The sequence below is a fragment of the Ooceraea biroi genome, chromosome 8, assembly GCF_003672135.1.
Source record: "Ooceraea biroi isolate clonal line C1 chromosome 8, Obir_v5.4, whole genome shotgun sequence".
In the NCBI taxonomy this organism is placed as follows: Eukaryota; Metazoa; Arthropoda; class Insecta; order Hymenoptera; family Formicidae; genus Ooceraea; species Ooceraea biroi.
Genome location: NC_039513.1, coordinates 13029223 through 13046539, shown reverse-complemented (window position 1 = coordinate 13046539; position 17317 = coordinate 13029223). Strand labels below are relative to the sequence as shown.

The following is a 17317-nucleotide window of genomic DNA, read 5'->3' as shown; positions in this document are numbered from 1 at the left end:
ATCGGCCATTCGTAAAGTGACTCGTGTGACCCGTGGCGATGCACGGTCATTTAATTGCTTTCATTGTGTAACGAAACGAATTGAATGAACTGTTAACAATGCTGGACGGTAAATAAAAAACAAAGCCTATAATGAAAATGCACGGAGAGGCAAACGCGAGCGTTCGGAAACGCTATAAATTGCGATAAACTTTATTTATTATCAGACAAAACAGCAATGTATAGAAACCAAATAAATAATTTATTTTACATTTAATGATAAATTGAATAACAATTTATATGAGGTGGAAATGATTCAATATTTTGTTTAAAAAATAAGAGAGGTTTGCAACTCAAGTGTTACCATTCTCTTAAGTGACTCAGCACAAGATTTATGTAATTCACGTGTTTCCTGTTTTGTAAATACAGTTCCCATCACCATAATTTCTTAAAGGATATTTTAATTAGCATAATCTGCAAAAGTACGTTGTATTAATCTACTCACATACCGTTGACGATGTATAAAACAGTTCCGCGAACTGCATACCGTAATCAATGCCTCGTGAGACGTTTAACAACAGAAATGACGCTACTCGTAATCATGACTCATCTGAGCGAGCAATGATGCTTTCAAGCTTGACGGGTCAAAATCGAAGATGATTATTAACTTTCGCGTGCATGAAAATGATCCTTGCGTCATCACTCGTCAAAAACAATTTATCACGTTATGCACTATTTTATGGCAAACTGATAAAAATTATCATTTTGTGATTGAGCGTCGGGATAATTCAAATAACAAAACAAGTTCTCATAATTTGCTACACCGAATCTGATAAAGTATTTATCAATGTTAATCGTACACTCCTTCCATTTTGCATTATCTCCGTCATAGTCCACTGACCTGTGCAAGTGAAGTAAAGAGACCTGTGCTATTATCTGTTTTTATGGGAAACCATGTACTCTTAAATCCATCGATCTTTTTTTCTAAGAATCCCATATTTCTCAAACGTCAAACTCGTCGTTTGCGTCGCGACGCGCGAATGGTCGTGTCATCGTAAAGAGATCGAAAGCGACTACTGGAATAACACGATGCGATGATTAATCGCCAGCCCGCCATCGTGGATGCTCAGAAGTAGACCATTGAAAGAGCGACAATTTTTCAGACGCACGTGTAACAACACGATCGTCGTCTACCATCGGACAAAAGTGCGGAGCGCTCTAAACGGCAAATCGACCGCTCCAATGGCTCTTAACGACTCGTTTTAACGATGTAAAGAGCGAACGAGTGCAGAGCGATATTTCTTTATCTGACAAACAATGATAAACTCGTCCCTCTTGATTAAATGAACCTTTGATAACCGAACTATCCGAGGAGTGAAATTTGGGGAAATCTCTATGTTTGAGTATAACGATGCTGCCTTTCCACGATCGAGCTACTCATAGCAGCACTGATAGCTGTAGTAATAGTGATCGTGGGAAGATCACTCGTCTTATCATTTTTCCAACAATTCCCTTTCACCAAGTTAATCCCCTTCAAGTCCCCCGATAAAAACTCCAGTATTAAAAATTTAATGCGACCGCGGTTATATTTTTAATAACTTATCACGCGCGCGGAGAGAGACCTGTGTCGAACAAGCGTTGGCGGAAATTAATGAATAAAGTAGCATCGCTCAACGGGAAACGGAATATTAAAATATATCTGTCTGAGAAGGAAGTTTTCCTTTTAATTAAATTCTCCGTGATATATCTTCGCCTGAAATATGAATAAAGCGTATTCCATGAGGAGAAATTTCTTTGGGAACTTTCAGTGAAGAAAGACCGCCGCTGGATAACGGAGCAACGAGAGTGCACTTTGCGTAGACGGGATTGTCCGGACGAAGAGCATCATCGCCGGGGGGACCGCATTGTCAGGGTCGCTTAGGTGTGGTCAGTCATTGTTACGACTATCCAACGTGTATACATGTGCGTGTACGTGTGCATGCAACCACTATAAAAGGAGCGCTTTAATATCTGTAATTCACGCGGCGTTGCACGACGTAACAGCGATACCGATATGCATGACTCTCCTGCTCGTTCTCTCGTTTTCGCGTTTTGCCTACGGCTTACCGTAGGCGTGAGCCCGGAGCAATAACGGCTAATTATCACGCGTAACGTTACACGGGATCAAATATGGAAGATTTGTACGTGCGGGGGTGCGCGGCCGCTCGTCGCGACGCGGATAGCGCATGAATCTGCGAGTTCCGCATATGACGATGATTATTACACGGGACGTTACACGTAACGGGACTAATTTAAATACATTAACTGCTGGTTTACAACGAGCGGATTGCGACAAAATGCGCACGCCGAAATGCGAATGCTCGGCAGCGATCGATCTTGATGGATATGTTCGACGCGAAAGGTTACAGCGCATCGTTTTAATGGCGATAATGAATCTCGTAAGCTGATCCCACTCCACCTCGACGCCGACATTAAATATCCCTACGGTCAAACGCGAAATCAAACACGAGCGGAACGAAACGCACTCTCGCCGGGCGAGTGACAATTATGCGCGGCGCGCATAATTGAAGGGATTCGATCACTCTCTCTTTCCTTCCCGCCTCTTTCCGCGGGCATTATTGTGTCGCAACGGAGCGACACGCAAGGGGTTGACACTCTCGTCGGATGACCAAATACGGGAAGAGACGGCGAGGCAGAAGTCGCGCACGATAGGGAGTAACAGGTTTCCATGCACCGGCGCGAGAAGGGGCACAAAAGATGGATCCGATCCGATCGGACCGGCAGGCGCATACGGGTATGGGGCGAAAAAACAGTCGAGTCGTGGCATGAGATTGTTCGCAGACTCGTCGCGCGTATCCCGCAGGTCTCCGCCGGGTAAATCGCCATCTGGTAGTCCGGTTTGATGCTCGTTGTTTCGATTCCGCGTGCAACCTCGCCGCGATTTCCGGCGCGTAACGACGCTCGGAAAAAGCCCCGGAAACTGGTATCGAGCAGCGCGAATTGCGAATCGAGTACGCAAAGATATTGCGTCCGTAGCAGCGCTGAGAACGTGCTCCAGCGTACATAGACGCGCGCGGAAGCCGTGCGGATCGCGCGTTATAAATAAAGTCTTCTCGTGGAGCTCGCGCATGGGACGATTCATTTCGATCACCCTGTGTGTAAAGGCAGGCTCGCTGCCAAGGCTGTCGAAAAAATTCGCGGTAAAGCACCTACACCACTCCTCTCCGCGGAGAGAGCCGAGTGCGTCGTTACTCTTTCACTGACAGCTGCGGCGAGCGCGCGTAAACAACGAGCCGACGAGCGAATGAGCGAATGAACGCGACTCGCCCCCGAATGAGCGAGCAGAGCGAGCTGGCAAGCTGGCGACCGGCGGCAGCCACGACAAAACCTAATCGGCCTAATCTCCGCGCGCGACTATCTATGACTTTCTCTCTCTCTCTCTCTTTCTTTCTCTCACTCTCGTGCACTCTCGTAGGAAGAGGCAGCCTCGGGCGGACGTCACCCCGCCTGCACTCGCTGCTCCGAGAATCGCCTGCCTGCACCGACACTCGAGAGCGCGAAAGACCGAGACACGGTGAAATATTACGGGGCACGGGTAATGTGAAATATAATTTAGCCGACGCAAATGAAATGTTAATTGAAGTACTACGCGCGTGGCCCGGAGAAAGTGCCTGACGAGGTTATAAATTCGAGATGCAGAGTGCGTATGAGCGAAACGGAGCGTAATATTAACATTAATATATGTAATATGGTAAAATATTAATGATGTAATGGTCGGCTGCTACCGACCAAAGAGACCTCCAAACTGCACCGATGGCGATGATGCATTAGCAAGACACACGTGATAAAAGGAGAACGTATATAACATTATTAATAAAAATAATTATTAATATATTATTAATTAATATAAAACAATTATTAATATATTATTGGTATATACAGGGTGGCCCACATAACTCTTAACAGCTGAATATTTCGGAAACTATTTGTCAAATCAAAAAGTTGTTCATGAGAAAGTTTTATGTATTCGAGGGGCCTTTCTAACTACATAAATATGAAGTTACCCCCTGCCCCCCTTTAAGGGTGGCAGGGGGTAACTTCACAATTTCAAATGGGACCCCCTATAAAATGTTAGATGGTTGGGTTCTACGGGTAAAAACAAGTAAATTTCGTTAAAAACATTTTTTTGTCGGATGTTTCTGTTAAAAGATATGACGGTGTAAAGTTTCGAAGCTACACGAAATCAAAATCACAACACACTGTTTGTTTATTTATTCAATTTATTAAATGTTCAAAATGTCCGCCATGGACTTGTAAACATGTATTTATTCGAAGCAACAAATTACTCCTAACATTTTTTAACATTTCGGAAGTCACTGAAGCGCAAGCGTCGCGTATCCTTTGCTTCATATTCTCTTTCGTCGTTGGCGGTTCAAACATAACTTTCTCCTTCACATATCCCCACAAAAAGAAGTCTAATGGTGTCAGATCGGGAGATCGAGGAGACCATTGAACAGGTCCACCACGATCTATCCACTTGTCTCCAAATTTTTCGTATAACAACTGTTTGGTGATGTTTGCAAAATGTGGCGGAGCGCCGTCTTACTGAAACCACATTTTCCTTCTGATGTGTAGTGGCACATTTTCCAAAAGCGCAGGTAAATGGTTTTGTAATAAGTTACAATAACTATTACTCGTTAGAGTTTCTTCAAAAAAATATGGTCCAATCACAAGGTCTCCTATTATTCCGCACCAAAAATTTAAAGACCACCGATGTTGGAATGGAATTGATCGCATCCAATGAGGATTTTCAACGGCCCAATAATGCATATTATGTCTATTCACATGCCCTGAATTCATACAAGTAGCCTCGTCGGAAAAAAGTATTTTGTACAGAAAGTCATTATTTTCCATAGCATCATGTATCCATTCACAAAATGTTATGCGACGTTCATAGTTTGTCACCAAAAGTTCTTGTGATGGAATTAAGTGATATGGATGATATCTATTCTCTTTCAAAATTCGTTGAATTGAAGAACGACTGATATCCGATGCTCTGGCAAGTTCACGTTGACTAACGTGAGGATTTAATGTAATTGCACCAAGAACATCAGCACTGTTCCTCTCATTAGTAATACTTTTACGTTTATTGTGAGTTGTACGCAATTTACCATGTTCACGAAGACGCTTTTCTAAATTAAAAAATGACACGTGCGATGTTTTAATCCCATAACGTTCAAAAAACATTACTGCCGCACGCCGATAATTCTTTTGGCATTCACCTAACACTAATAACATATTCACTTCCGTATCAAACATAGTGATAGCTATGATTTTCACGGTGCTAACTGTTTGAATAGTAACTTACAACTGACAAGATTTTCATGAATAGTTAAATTAACCTCAATGAATGTATGAATGTTTATGTTTATGTTTGAATCACCGACGAAAGACAAGGATACGCGACGCTCACATTTCCTGTAGCTTCGAAACTTTACACCGTCATATCTTTTAACAGAAATATCTGACAAAAAAATGTTTTTAACAAAATTTACTTTTTTTTACCCGTAGAACCCAACCATCTAACATTTTATAGGGGGTCCCGTTTGAAATTGTGAAGTTACCTCCTGCCCCCCTTAAAGGGGGGCAGGGGGTAACTTCATATTTATGTAGTTAGAAAGGCCCCTCGAATACATAAAACTTTCTCATGAACAACTTTTTGATTTGACAAATAGTTTCCGAAATATTCAGCTGTTAAGAGTTATGTGGGCCACCCTGTATATTAATATATATATATATATACATACATATATATCAACATATAAGTTTTAAATAAAAACGTAGACACACATTCTAAATAAAGTTCTTTAACCCTTTTCTATGTACACATCTCGCGCCCGGACTCGTACTTCACGTACATCACTTCGGACTGCGCTGCAATTTCATTCGCGTGCAACTTCGAAGCGTTCGAAACGAAAACGCGTTACCGGTCGCGCGCAAGCGCGGGTCGCCTATCTCGAAATCGCGAGTCAGGTAGCTAGGCTAGCTGTAACGCGGCTACCCGAGAGGCGTACCTGACACTCTGATTCGCCAACTGCCGACGGCGGGGTGCTTCTCGCTCGTCAGTTCGCTTACGCTTGCACAGAAGCACTCGCAGACCCGTCACGCGCGCGCAAGATCCTCTGGCATGCCGTGTATAACGGGGCAAGGGGGGCGGGGGGGGGGGGGAGGAAGCCGCCTTCCGAATCGTAACACGGACAAACTGACCGAACCGACACGCTCGAGCGATTGCGCGCGTCGATATATCACTCGAGTCACTCGCGATCGCGAGTCCGCGTCCCGGCCGATTCTCTGGCGAGTTGCGCCGGCGACGACAACGAAAACGCGATTCAAACACGCCCGATCGCCGCCTGCGTGCCACCGCGCGTGAACGTCGGAACTGACTGAACCGCCGCTCGGCAGGTTCCGCGCCAGGCATCGCGCGAGTGTAGGAGGGTGCGCGCGCGTTCCACTCGCAGCCGCGTTCACGGCGCTGCCATCGAGATCGAGGCGAGCGGACGCTAGACGGATCAGCTGATTCGTGATTCTAACATGCTCCGTCGTACGCCTTGACGTCGGGAAAGCTGACGAGCTTCTTCTTTCGTAAGGAGCCCCCGAGAATTTATTTATACGCGAAGGATGATAGTGATGTTTAGGTTATTAGGTTATTAGGTTAGGTGTTGGGTTATTAGGTAGCAACGCTAACGTAAGGATTTTATTTGTTTCTTGCGTATTATTAATGTTTTTGTTACTGGTATTCTGTCGCTAAGTTAAAGATCAATCCATGAACACGAAAGTCATTTTAATGGTAAATTAAATCATGAGTAATACCATATTTTCATAGATAAGTAAAAGAACAAAAAGCTTGGTAAATTAGAAAATTATTTTAGCCACTCTGCCGTATACAGTTGATACATTTATTGTAGTTCATACTTGTGCGTTATGCAATTTTTTATGCAATTATCGCGGAGGTAAAAAAGAATAATGATATAATATTATTAATTAAATGAGAAAACCTCAATCGATTATTTTCGCGTATAGGCTCATGATTAATGCGAGTGTTCAAGTGTCACGCGTACCTAAAATATTACAATTCCATGAACGGGAAGATTGGAGAACGAGATGATCTGAACTGGTGTTCACAAAGAGGGTCGCGACTTCTGGAACACACGAAATGAGCACGCGCCAAGTCGTCTGGCCAGAAGAAGAAATATGAGGACGACATTGGTAGACAGAGTGGAAGGATAAACAGCACGAGGCATCCAAATCGAGAAAAGGGGGACAGACGGAAAAGCGATGATGAAAAGAGAAAAGAGAAGCAGGCAGCGCAGTCTCTCGCCGACACGTGCGTCTCTCCTCTCTCAGCTGGGGTTCTTGGAGCCCCATGGGGTGCCCATGGCGATATTAAATGTGGCAAAGTACACCGCGTGTGGCGAGAGACGCGCCAGACGCGCGATGCAAAGTGTAAGATTAGCGAACGTCGTCCAATTTTTGCGTTCTCCACTTCAAGCGACGCGAATTCGCGAGAAAGTCAATTTATCGGTTAGCAAATCAATCGGGGAAAAAATTGACAGCTAGCCAAGTACCTGTAATTATAATTCATCATGGCTCTCCTCGTTCGTAAAGCGCACGTTCAATTGAAAATCGGCGATGTCAATTGATAATGCAGCTTTGCCTATTATTTATGATCGTTACACGAATCCATGAATTTTTTTATCAAATCTACTTATACACCACGCGTGTGTTCCTTCGGAATTAATTTCCCTCGTCGTATCTCACGTTCGATCTACGCGAGAAGCGTGCATCGCAGAGACAGCGGCTATAGGTCAAATCGGAGTAATTTCACTGATGGTGCGAGAAGGCATCGTGCGAAAGTGCAAGCCAATCGGCCGACCGATGTGACGGTGCAGCGCAACCGGTTTGCACCGAGACAAATTTCGAGATGCGCTAACATCGGCGAAAGCGGATCAGTCCCATTAGAAGGCACGATCGAACGTGCGACACACGCGAGTTCGAAATTGCATCGCGCCGCTTCCATCTACTTGATACAGAAATTGGAAAAAGTTCCTCTGTATTGTAACGCTTTAACATAAAATTCGAAGGGAAGCAAGCGCACGTTTAATAAATCTGTGCGCGCTTTGCGAATGAAAAATGAATTCTCTCTAAAGCGGAAATAATTTGCGGTATATTATTTACGGGTTTATGTCGTCACACTCTCGATTTCTCGGAGCCCGCTCGGCGTTTACGAACGAGTACTCGATTCGCTTCAGCGTGCTTTAGTAGTGGCACATCAATTAGCATGCATCGGGGACAACGTGCAATTTGCATCGAAGGAGGAAAGCTGATTTATTATTTTTTTTGGTTGACACAGTTTCTCCTTGCTTTTTTCGCACCGGCCGGAGACGTTTAATCGCGCCGCTAGGCTGACCTTTGGCCGCTCTAATCGATTTCTGAATCGGCCGATAGCGATCGCGACAATTTCTCCGCTCTGGATTCGCAGCCAACGTGCGTGCACACATGCGGCAGCTGCATGCGAGATATATAATTACCATTACTCGATTGTCGCTTATCATTCCGCATAACCATTTAACCGCAAGCGCACCTGCACGCTAATAGTTTTTACCGCCCAAGGGGGATATCTCTTTCTATCTACCGGTTCGGTTCATGAAATCATGAAAAACAATCTTTTCTGCGCTATTAAAAAACGGGGAAAGGTGATTTTTTATCATTTAAATATGCTATTTTATTCCATTAAAATTCCATTCTACTTGCCGCAATAATGCTCTACGATTAGATATGATAATTGCATAAATTTCTGTTCAACAGCATTTAATATACTCTTTCCAATCCTGTTTTCGCTTTAGCGTCCAATAGGTACTTTACTAATTACATTCCATTTCCAGTTTCTGAATTTTTTAGCACGTCAAACCGCGTATGAGGAACTGGAAATACTTATTTTGTACTTATTATTTTGCAGCGACGCGCGTTTCGTGACGCGAGTTCTCAGGACTAAGCGTCGTTTATCACCGAACCCGCATGGGTCGGCGCATCGTGCACTTTACCTACCAACCGACTTCAGCTCCTGTTACTGCGCCTTTTTCTTGCCTTTCATGCGCCTCTTCGCACACGATGTAAGCAAACACGTGAGCCGACCGATGCCACGGTTACAGAACGAATTATTTTTAGCACAGTGGATGCTGCGCCGACGAGAGCGTCGCAAAGCTCCCGTTGTTTCACGGAAAATCTTAATGTTATAATATCTCAACGTTGAAATTTTATTGACATTACCTGGATATCGTTACATGATTACAATACCCATTTAATTCTTCGGTAAAAGCTTCTCCAGCGATGTATCAAAAGTCGAAACATTTAATTAGAAAGATAAGGGAAACGCTTCTATGGAGCGGAGAGATCGATCGCTACTTGGGAAATTAGTTCGTTGATCAGTTCGCGAGTAGTCCAAGTGTAACGGGATATGAAGAATCGTATACATCAGTTATCTCACCGCCGTCCGCAAAACTTCCACGACTAATTTGAGGAGGAGAGATTGTTACAGTCGATCCGTAAATGGAGCCGAGCTCGTTGCTCCGAATTCATCGCGATACTCGCTGATAAATGAGATCGGCAGCAGAAAGAATCTCCGTTCGCGCCAACTTTGCCAATTTCCGGGGATCGCTTTTCCGATCTCTTTGTCGCCGTGGCGCGGCGAAGGCCGGCTATAATGGGGTTTCCTCGGCACGAAAATATGTTTGCATCGTGATGCCGCCGTTTGCACTTTCCCACAGAGAGCGAACTTTTCACTTAGAAAGAGTTTTCCACGGAACGTCTGTTACATACGTACGTATTCGACGTGAAACACCAAGGGATGCTTGACAAAGAGTTTCGAAAGAGAGTTAGAGTTTTTACATGCATTTTGCAACGCAGCTTTCGCTCCTTTTCGCGTTTGAGAAACGCCCACGTTCCACATGCGGAACAAGGTACGGCCTCTGATTATTGCAAAATAATTATGTTTATTAATGTATACATGAGAAATATTCGAAGGATATTGCTCTATATGCATTATAAATATTTTGTTTTATAAATATTTTAGTTACATGTAAACTGGAAGCGAGTACTTAGAATATCGAAGATGGTAGGTATAACACGGTTTTATTAATATTTTGACAGAATATTGAATCCCGATTGCATCAGCGTCATTATAAATGCAGAATATCGCGAGTGCTCGCGCTAGTGATGAAAGAAGCGAGGCGTTTTAGGAAATGGGATTGCAATTATTCAAGCAACATTCTGTTTCTCTTGCCGAGGCATAACATTCTCTAAAACTTTTACGACCCCTAGTTGTCATAATGAGATGCCTTATTACACTGAAACCTTGTTACTCTTTGGCGCGGCCAACTTCTTTTTAGAATAAGGCATCCCTCTGGCACGACTTTCGTAGTTAACCCGTCGCCATCGGCGAAGTTACCTCACTCCGCGTTTGATATTTTAATAATCAAGAGAAACATCGTTCTCAGAAACGGCGCTAACAACTTTTTTCTACAAACCAATTTTTCACGAGCGTAGCAACAATCGTGCGCAAAATGCGAGCCGGAGAAATTCAGAAACGCGAAATACATGACGTTACTCAAATAAAAAGCTGTCAATTGCATTTTGTAACGCATTGTTACTGTTGATTAAATTCTGTCGCTAACAACTATGCAGCCACATTTGCGCACGATTCTCCATTCTTTATCTGCGACACAGATCTTGTTTGCGCTTCGACGGAACACACGCGACGTGTACGCGCATTTTGCCGTTAATGGAGGTAAAAATCGCGCGTGCCGGAGCGGAATATCGATCGGTGTTTCCAGGACGCGCTATTATACGGACGATTATACGTAATAGTTATTGGACGCCCGCGCGCAAGTGCTTTTGGCGAACCGCCACCGTTCCCTCGGTGAGATAAATCTCTCGGACGGGGTCTTACCCCGTCGAAGGCGACGGGGAACCTTAACCCAACGAAAAGCACGTGGATTACACCTAATGGCTGTGCGATGAAATATGCACGGCTACCCGCGGAGCATAACCACCCCCGAAATTTCCGCTCGCGCGAACCACCGACCTACATTTACACGTACATACACACGCGCGTGATATTACGTATGCGCCCACAATCGCGATGCTCGTAAGAGCGTGATGCAGACGAAACAACGATGGCGTGTTACATCAAACTGGCGCATTCAGCTGGCTCTCGGCCACGCTGCGTCTCAAATACGCGCCGCGAAAAGCTCGTTCTGAAAATCGCGATTTCGATTTGCAGATTGAGAAACTTGACCTGTCAGAACGCCGTCGGCTACATTTTGATTATTGTTCGAGTCCCGATCTTCAAATCACGTCTCAATGTTTAATGCATAGTCCAAATCTTCAATCGGTCTCAATGTTTAATGCATAGTCGGTCTGATACGGCTTTACGCTCCATCTCACTACTGCGTGGCGGAAGTACGTGATCCTGTGTGATCGGTAATTCGCGAAAATCCGCCTCGGATCAAGCGTGCGAGTTTATCGGTTTACCGGAACTCCGGTTCTTCCTCCAAGCGCAGGGGGGGCTCCGAACGCGCGGCTCGGTGCGTGTTTTTTAACAAGTTCCGGCCGAGGAGGTAAACAGGACAATCGCCTGGATTAAGGTCTCGTTTGGTGGTCGTACGTGCGCGTTTTCTCCGCCGAGGTGGTAACGAACCGCTTCACTACTATCCGTGTCAGGGCTTCGCGAATCTGCTGGCCACCGAACTCGGTGGCGTCGATCTGACCGATTAATAATCGAGCGCTCGGGGAAACTCGGAAAGGAGAACTCTTATCCGGGATACATCACATCAGATTATATGGAGCCTTCGAACCCGTTAATTGACATTTATTGCGTCCGCCCGGTCGGTGAACACGTGATTTTAATAACGGGCGATCCCTCGGAAATGTATTATGCATTATTCCGCGAGAAACAAAACTTCTCGCGCGCTGCGGCGAGTCGAGGAGCAGCACCAAAGTTTATAAGTTCGGTTTGAAGACTTATATCAATGAAATCGTGACCGCGTTTCCTCGGGCCCGCTGCCAGGAACTTCAATTCTCGCGTGCGAGAGCAGAAGTTATACATGAGGCATAACGCGCCGAGGAAGTTGGCCATGCGACCCTCCTCGTGAAACATTAAACGGGCAGCGCTGCCGGAAAATCATGGAGAAGGAATTCTGGCAACGATAGGATAGCTCGTTCAATCGTTAATGCAGCAGTAGCGTCCCTGTTGCGCGACTGTGGCAAAACAAAGTATTAGGGGTGTGATTTAGTTTTGAGGGTTTTTTTTGCTCAAAAACGCATGTATTTAAATATGATAATGAATGAATACCTTAATCAAAATATTTTCCTTCGTTTTCTATAACTTTTTCCCATCTTTCTGGCAAGAGATCGATTCCACCACGATAAAATCACTCTTCTTTTCAGTTGATCCATTCGTCGACGAATTTTCGCACTTCTTCCAAATTATCAAAGTGTGTATCCTCTAAAGCGTGTTGCATCCACCGGAACAAATAATAATCGCATGGAGCAATGTCCGGAGAAGACTTGCCATTCAAGCTCTAATAGTGTTTCTTTCACTGATAACGCAACGTCAGGTCGAGCGTTGTCACGAAGAATCACTTTCCGTCGTTTACTCGCAATTGCTGGTCGTTTTTGGTCCAATGCTTGCTTCAACTTGTACAATTGGTGTCGATAACGATCAGCCGTGACAGTCTCATGCGGATTTAACAGCTCATAGTACACTATCCCATCAAATACAGAGCATTACTTTTCAACCGTCAATATTGCGTCTCGGAGTGGATGTTGATGGTTCGCCTGGATCCACCCATGATTTTCTGCGTTTCGGATTATCAAAATAGATCCACTTTTTATCCCCAGTAACAAATCCGAGACAAAAGACTCTTCTTTTTTTGCCTGGCGATCAACGAAATGCAAATGTTCAACCGGTTCGCAATGGCACTTTCCGATAATTCATGTCGAACCCATTTCCCTGCTTTCTGAATTTTTCCCATTTCATGTAAATGTTTGGTAACTGTTGTACGATCAACAGTTAATGCTCTGGCAAGTTCTGAAGTGGATCGTGTTGGATTTTCGTGCAATAATGCTTGCAAATCTGCATGTTCAAGCTTTCTTGGTTGTCCCGAGCGTTCTTTGTCCTTCACATCAGTATGACCACTTTTAAAGCGTCTAAACCAGTATTCACACGTCTTAACTGATGGGGCAGAATCACCATAAGTTTCCACAAGAATTCTATAACCGTCAGCCGCAGTTTTCTTTTGATTAAAAAACAAAAGCAACGCATGTGGAAAATGCTAAAGAGCTTTCGGAAGTTGCATTTTTACGATGATATAAACACGACTGTTATTGCATCTATTGCTATAATGCTACTGAATGTCATGGATAACGTCAACACTGTAAGAAACAACAGTTATCGGAAACAGCTATTGGAACAAACTGACACTACAGCCATCTGTTGCAAAACCCTCAAAACTAAATCACGCTCCTAATACATAAAAAGATTGACACTTTCGTAGTTACAATTCAAACAAGAGCAAACTTGTCTCGATATGATATTGAAATGTATTGTCGCCAATCTCGAGCCTAATCGAGACTAATCTTTCCGTTTTGAAGGTAACTTATTCTTGGTAGAGAGAAAGTTAAATGACACTGCATCGCTGTACACAGTGTAACAATCGAGACAGTTTAACAAACGGAGAAAGGACTCGAGGCGACTTGTGGAGAACAACGACAGCAGAAAAAGGACAGGAAGCGAAGCCTTCCCTTGCATGCTGATGAAGAGATGACAAAACGACGCCGCTCGATGAAAGCAGCGGCCGAAGAGCGGCACCGCTCTCAAAGGAACCGGGGACAGGGACCACCTGCCGCGTTTACCCGACCTCCCGAGTTCCCGACATCGTCCTTCCGGTTCCGGTACGAAGCTACACCGCATAGCCGCGTTTTCACATGCCACCGGAAACAATTCGCCGATAGCGCACGGCGATTCCTGCTCCCATCGTTACGGTAATGAATTTTCATTCGAGATCGCCGCGATCTTCCCCTGTATGACTCTTGTTCCCTTACCTCGATTCACCAAAGTTCCTCCATTTACCTCGATGAGAACCATCGTCCCTTCATATTTGCATTAACAAATTTCCTGCAAGATTCCGAGATAGTCGTTACTCGAACGCGCGTGGATTCTAAAATCGTGCAACCACTAATTCATAGATTATTGGGCCATCACTGAAAGATTACGATCAGCTTCATCGTGAAAAGTGGAAGGGACAGCCTCGCGCACGACCGGAAAATTAGCTCGGAATGGAAGGACGCGTGACGTATGCACATGTACATAGATACGTACGAAGGACAGAATGCACCTCCGACGTGGCTGAAAGAAGGATAGCCAGACGGGAGAGGGAGGAAACGCATGTTGCATTCGTTGCGTGTACTGGGCTCATGCGTGTGTCGGCGCGTACGTAACGCGCGAAGAAACGACCGGAAGCACCGCACACGGCCGTGTTCGTCGCTCGCCGAAGCTGCGAGGCCATGCAATTTGAATAATTAACGGGCAGCACAGCAGGAGACACGTCCCGGCGAGACGAATACGTTTGCGGACCGAGAAATAAGGGTCACTCGGCTGCACCGTCGATAAAAACAAAGGTTACGGCCTAAATTGCACGGCCGCGCGCAACGCGAGAGTAAAATTATCTCGCGGCCTTCCGATGACCGGTGCCGCGGATCTCGTGATTCGTCGTGGAAGAACAGAGAAGGAGGGAAATTAGCGCTACTCTTTTTCCCGCGAAGCGACAATTGCTGGCGCAGTTTGCGCAATGCGCGGAATAACGAACGAAGAATTTAACCGGGATCGTTAGTTACGTGAAAAGTGGCGTTCACGGACGACACTGGGAATGAAACGGTAATCTCGGCTTTGTTGAGGACGCAAAAGCAATTGACGCATTACGTACCATGCATAATCGTAATTTCGATTTGCAGTCTTTATAAGTGTTTTCTCATTTGGTACCTTAATGTATGATATACATGATTTCCTTCAGAAGGCAGGATAAAAATCTTTATCGATGCTCTCATATATCGCGTTGCAGTACGGAAAAAGAAATCGAACCGAATTAATTAATTTAATTAGTTAATTAACCGAATGTCTAAATTCATTTCTATGAAAATCGCATTTGCGTCTGATTCTTCCTTAATCAGAGCGAAAACCGCGGGATTTCGCCTTTAAAACGAGCAACGAGCAATTGCAAGTTGCACTGAATCGCGCCGCTATATTGAATCCTTCGGATCTTTCCACGAGCGTCGGCATTATTTCTCGCGGAACAATCGCATTTGTAATTAACATACCCAGGAAGCGGCCCGACACGGCACGCTTGATTGTAAAATTGATATTAGCGACTAATTAGCTTCGCAGGCTGATTGTGTCTAGATTTTACCTTCATCGTCAACGTGCTGCACTATTATCTGCGGCGGAAACCCTCTTGGCAAGGACTGTGACTTTAACTTACCTGCAACAAAAAACAAAAGAGATACCATCAGAAACGTCGGTTTTACCCTGATTAATGATCACCGTAATGAACGTTCAATCCGAATCGAGTGGAAAACATGCGATCGGAAGAACAATCGCGTGATTGCACTCCGCAACAGTAACGTTTCTCGTTTTGGAATTTCCGCGATACTTTCCCCGAGAAGCGCAAGAAATCGACGTGGATCCGCGCGGAACATTATTTCTGCCCGACTAATTAAAATTGCAACGAGCTAGTATCCGGAAATAAATCTAGAATAATATTCGTCACCGATCAATTTACCAAATTATTGGGGGAGAAAGCGCATTTCACTTTCCTCCTAGTATCCATGAAGCGGATTAAGATACTTAATCAAGACACTCGTGTTTACGCGCGTGCTTCGAGAATCGCGTCGGATTAGCCGCGATCGCACGAGCCGATCGTCAGACAGGAGGGGTAGAACTTCCCTCGAGTGCGTGGTCATCGCACAAAAATTAATGAAAGCGTTTTCGTTGAACTGGACCCGGAGGGTCAAAGTGCCCGTGACACACGTCCGAACGGTCCCATTGGTCGACTGCAATCCGGCCAATTAAACCAATTTCGGCGACCCTTCGGTCCACGGATCGGAAACTGTCGGCCGATCTTCTTGCGCGTCCTATCGCAAGGCAGAACGGGATGCACGCGTACATGCATGCATGTTCGCTCGGAATTGTTTGAATTGTGACGTTAGCAGGTGCAACGATGCTCGTGCGAGCGTGTGATATTTTACGTGGACGTATACGTGCGGAATTACGCGAACTAATTAAGAATTCCGCTATCTTGCCGGATCTTGCCGGGTCAATCCCGCGCTTGTTTGCGACATTTCGCGAGATCCATGCGTTAACGAAGATCACGGCGACAAAGGCGAGAGATCCCTAATTACGCGTGGTGCATAATTGCGAGTCTGTTTCGCGATACAGTTATTTATGCCGGTATGGAAAAATTTAATGTCACGCATATGCGCGCCCGTCGGCATTAAGCTACTTCGTTAAGAATAAACGCGCAACAAATAGAACTCAATGGTGATGTCAAATTAATTCAGCGATGTGAGATAATACACCGTCAAATAATATCACGATTTATTTTAGCCTATTTTATAGGCACGGAGACACGTGGACAAAGTCAGTCACGCATTATTCTCTCTGTAATTACATTTATATGCCGCTTTCGCGCCCGTCAGTGAGATTAATTTCAGTACGCGCGGCCGAAAATTCATTAAAGTTTTATCTAGGTTATTCGGGTGGTTTAAAAATTTATTCAGGGGAGCACGGCGGGAACTGACAAGCTTCGAGCGATCAATGGACGATATAACTCAATTAAGACAATAATATCGCCCACGCGAAATTTAATTCTCGTTTTCCAGTGGCGAGTAAGAAAATTGTCGGTAATTAAATCACCTTTGACTTTTGCCCTTTGCAAACCGGCAAACCGGCTGTACACTTCGCGTGAAGTGGCTTTTCATTAGAGCGGTTCACCGACCGTCCAGCTTACGCATGGTTTGCGAGATACTTGCAAATCATCTTCTAATATTAGATTGCTCTCGTAGAGAAAGAGAGATGGGAGAAATGCTTATTAAAGTAAAAAAAATTGCTGCATACAAACGCTTACGCGCCACGATGAACGCCTCATTGTAAATGTTGCAAATTACAAAGTACGGGTCTTTAATATCACGGACGGTAAAACGCGATCTCTCTAACAATAAAAGTATCA

General features: G+C 44.8%; 1 protein-coding gene across 8 annotated transcripts in view; it reads right to left on the bottom strand.

Moving 5' to 3' along the window:
• LOC105275048 (disabled homolog 2-interacting protein) overlaps nt 1-17317 on the bottom strand; it is a 308710-nt gene that overhangs the window by 116544 nt on the left and 174849 nt on the right. Inside the window, exon 1 of one of the 8 annotated variants that reach the window (XM_026971570.1) lies at nt 6053-6203. The exons of 5 other annotated variants lie outside the window; for them this stretch is intronic. The gene's annotated coding sequence lies outside the window, so the exon portion shown is untranslated. 2 more of the 8 variants (XM_026971572.1, XM_026971571.1) reach the window with 2 other exon arrangements.